Source organism: Otolemur garnettii, unplaced genomic scaffold, assembly GCF_000181295.1.
Source record: "Otolemur garnettii isolate 467f Iridium unplaced genomic scaffold, OtoGar3 scaffold00042, whole genome shotgun sequence".
Taxonomy (NCBI): domain Eukaryota; kingdom Metazoa; phylum Chordata; class Mammalia; order Primates; family Galagidae; genus Otolemur; species Otolemur garnettii.
The window spans coordinates 10,659,265-10,663,310 of record NW_003852437.1 but is presented as its reverse complement, the minus strand read 5'-3'; the positions used below and the strand labels follow the sequence as shown (position 1 = coordinate 10,663,310).

Below are 4,046 nucleotides of genomic sequence, written 5' to 3'. Positions count from 1 at the left end.
CAAAACATTACCCGCGCCGCGCGTCACTTCCGCCGCCGAAGGGAGCGGCGTGGGCGGGGCTGGGCTACGGCCTGGGCGGGGCTGGGCTACGGCGGGGGAGGGGCTCCTCGCTGTGGACACGAAAGTCTGTGGTTGTGTCCTGGGCTCTTGCGTCTGGGTAACTTGCGTCCAAAGGTTACGTTCTTTGGGTTTGGCACCATATTCTTTGATTCCTCTTCCTGTTTTTGTGGTGTTCTAGGGTAGAACTTTGCGTTAGGCCACAACAGGGGCACAATACTTTATTAGACTTGGGCACCTAGGTATCTTAGAACCTGAGAGGTTCAGGGGTTGGGGAAGGGGAAGGGAGAAGGGCGGCTGGGTGGTGGGAGGGTAACTGGAAAGATCACCTGTATGGTCTAACAAGGGTACAAGTGAACTTTTCTAGAACTAGAATATAAATGTTTTGACACAATGACTAAGCAAATGACATGAAGTCTATGTTAACCAGCTTGATGAAAGTGTTTCAGATTGTATATGAAAACACTACACTGTACCCCATGTTTGCATTAATGTATACAGCTATCATTTAATAAAAAAAAATTAAAAAAATAAAAGAACCTGAGAGATTCTAGAAGAGCCTTTACAGCCCTCTTCCAGTCCCTTTTTATTTAAGGACTTAAGGCTTAAATGGTTTGCACACTCCCACAGAAAATCAGAGCCAATTGGTTTGGCCAAGAACTACTTTATTCTTGGAGAAAAAGCAACCTTGCATGACCTTTTCAGCAGCGCTGGTGCTCCACATTGCCCCTTACTCAACTTGGTTTTTGTCATAGCATTTATTACCACGTAGAAATTCTGCTGGAAATGTACATACACACACATACATATATTCATATACATGTTCTCCACAAATAACTACTGAAATTCTAGTCATAATTGCCAAAGACTGCAACAGGATTACAAGAGCATAAACAGAGACTTAATCTGAGATTTAAGGAAATTCATATATGTGTATGGATGTATATATAAACATATGTATATATATAAATTTTTCCAGGCTTGGCACCTATGGCTCAAGTGGCTAAGACCTCAGCCACATACACCTGAGCTGGTGGGTTTGAATCCTGCCTAGGCCTGCCAAACAATAATGATGGCTGCAACCAAAATATAGCCGGGCATTGTGGTGGATGCCTGTAGTCCCAGCTACTTGGGAGGTGGAGGCAGGAGAATTGCTTGAGCCCAGGAGCTGGAGGTTGCTGTGAGCTGTGATGCCACAGCACTCTACCCAGGGTGACAGCTTGAGGCTGTGTCTCAAAAAAAAAACAAAACCTTTTTTTCCAATTGTCTCTCTAGTCCACTTTTCTTTACTGCCATAGCCCCTGTACCTTGACAAGTGCCTGTCATTCCATTCATATTTATTCAATGACTATATGAACAAAACAAGCTTGTAAAAAGGTGTGGGACTGAAGCAGGTGTGGTTGAATTTATGATGATTAAGCTATCATTGGGTCACTGAGGAAAATCTGGACATGTTTGGGCATCATACTGGTATAAAAGAAAGCACTATTCACTCTTGTCCTGCATACAGCTCTTTTCTTACCTGTCATGTTGATATGTGATTATATCAGACCAGTGCCTGACTCAAAGGAAGTTATCTGTAGACAGCCATGTCTTCTAGTAGATAGCTTAGAGCACTGCCTAGAATAGAAGCCACATGTTGCATGGTGACTGTGGCTGACGTTGTTCATTAGTTGAGCACTAACAGCTTTTTTCAGTCCTCTTCTACCTTTATGCCTTCCCATTATAGAGGCTATAAAAGCTCAATGCTCAAGTGTGGTCCAATAACATAGACTTGTTCAATGAAACTCAAGCAGAAGTGTGTGTGTGTGTGTGTGTGTGTGTGTGTGTATGAGTGAGATGATCGCAGGGCATTCTGGTAGACCATTTCCTTTCTCCTAGCAGGGACAAATGCTACAGGATGTGCAGCTGGCCTTGGCCCTTTTCCAGTCTTCTTGCCTTGAATGTAAATCCAATGATGCCCAGATCTGCAGCAGCCATCTCGCAACTCCAGGGGCACAAGGTTGAAGATGAAAAGCCAACAGCTACCCATGGAAGACAAGGAAGTTAGAAAGCCTAAGACACCAATGTCATCTATGAGCAGTTGAATCGATGCCTGTGACTGCCTACTTCTGGCTTGTTAAGAGAGAAAAATAACCCCCTTTTGATTTAAGCCACTGTCAATTTGATTTTCTATTAATTATGCTGAAGTTTTTCCTTAGTCAATGTCGGTCCAACCTAAATAAGTTCTCAGGGAGTAGGAATATAAACCACAATGCAGAAGAGAACAGGTAGGGGGAAAGGGAGAAAAGACAAACAGCAAACTCAAACTTCCAGAATGCAGAAGACTAGCATAGCAAGCAAAGGAGATCCCTTATTGAGAGGTGAACAAAAGGCCCAGGGCGTGCAGCTGCAGAGGCTTCAGAAATGGTCTGCCTTGCCGCTGTTCCTGGAGACCAGCCCACTGCTGAGCCTTTCCTGGTCTGACTTTCCCACATAACCATACCAACATCCCTTGTCACTAAAGGCAATCTGAATGTCTCCGTTTCTTACCACTAAAAGGGCTCATCTAACACAATTTCTAGCCATGGACAGTCAGTCTGATAAAGGGCAGCTACCATGTTCTTTTAGAAAATGTTTCTCTATTTTTTTCTTTCTTTTTTAAAAAATTCAGTCTTGTAGAGACCATCAAAACTTGCCACTGCCACCTATATGGCAAGTTATCAAGGCCAGGTATGGGGAAAAGTTTTCAATTAGCAATAATCGAGCCTTGGATAAACCTCACTGGCTATGATACTGCTACTGTGCAAAGCTAGAAAACATTTCTCAACATCATAGGAAAGACTGGGCTGGAGAAACTGTCGCTACAAGAGGGCAGCATCTGTAGCTCAGTGAGTGGGGCGCTGGCCACATACACTGAGGCTGGCAGGCTCGAACCTGGCCTAGGCCAGTGCAAACAACAATGACAGCTGCAACAAAAAATAGCCGGGCGTTGTGGCAGATGCCTGTAGTCCCAGCTACTTGGGAGGCTGAGGCAAGAGAATCGCTTGAGCCCAAGAGTTTGAGGTTGCTGTGAGCTGTGACTCCACGGCACTCTACCAAGGGCAACAGCTTGAGACTGTCTCAAAAACAAAACAAAACAAACAAAAAAAAACCACTCTTGCTAAAAGAACTGAGCAACCTAAAGAAGCATCCAATTTGTCCTCCAGGCCTCATCACTTCCTCTTTCATTGTGTCTTCCCCTCCTATCTATGTGGCTTTCTTAGTACACACCAGACACCAAAGCCCAGTGCCCTCTTGCTGCTTCTCAGATGTCCAGGGTCCTCCTACCTGGAGAATACCTAGAACAGCCCTGATTTGCAAGGCTTCAGCTGAGGGCTTCTCAACATCCTGATCTTTATCTGCTCTAGGTAAACAGTTCTGTAGTCTATAGGCAGATGCCGTTAGATGGCTCCATGTAATGATAGACGAACAAATTAATTTATCAACACTGGTATTTGATTACCATTTTGAGGTTAAGACTCCTAGGTATTTTGGCATTGTAACAATTCTTAACTAGCCAAACAATGGGTTTCCAACAGTGACATTGGAGGTCATGACCAGAAAGTAGAGAATAAGATATATTGCTCCGGGAAAAAAGATCTTTTGGGTACCTTTCAAAATGTGATATGACAGGTGATTTTCTAAAAGGCAGGAAATATCTTATACTAGTCACCACAGATTAGCAATTCAGAGACTACATTCAGTCAACAGACATGTTTTGTTTGAATAGCAGAGAGGATTTCATTTTCACTGGTTTTAAGCAAGGCATGTATTCCTCTTAACTTTTTAATATCTGCCTTTACTACTATTATCTTGAATGCTAAGACTAGTTTCTAGAACAGAGCAAAATATTATTTATTTATGACAAATAATCATGCCAGCTCCTTTTTGTTTCAGTTCTTGCCCCTGGGGCCACTCAATGAGATTCAGATGTCATCCTACATGTAACAGTGTTTACTGTGGACACT

The 4,046-nt window shown here is 43.3% G+C and overlaps 1 pseudogene; it reads right to left on the bottom strand.

The window, feature by feature from the left end:
• Positions 1-2,675: 2,675 nt before the first annotated feature.
• Positions 2,676-2,850, bottom strand: LOC111725522 (annotated as a pseudogene).
• Positions 2,851-4,046: the final 1,196 nt, after the last annotated feature.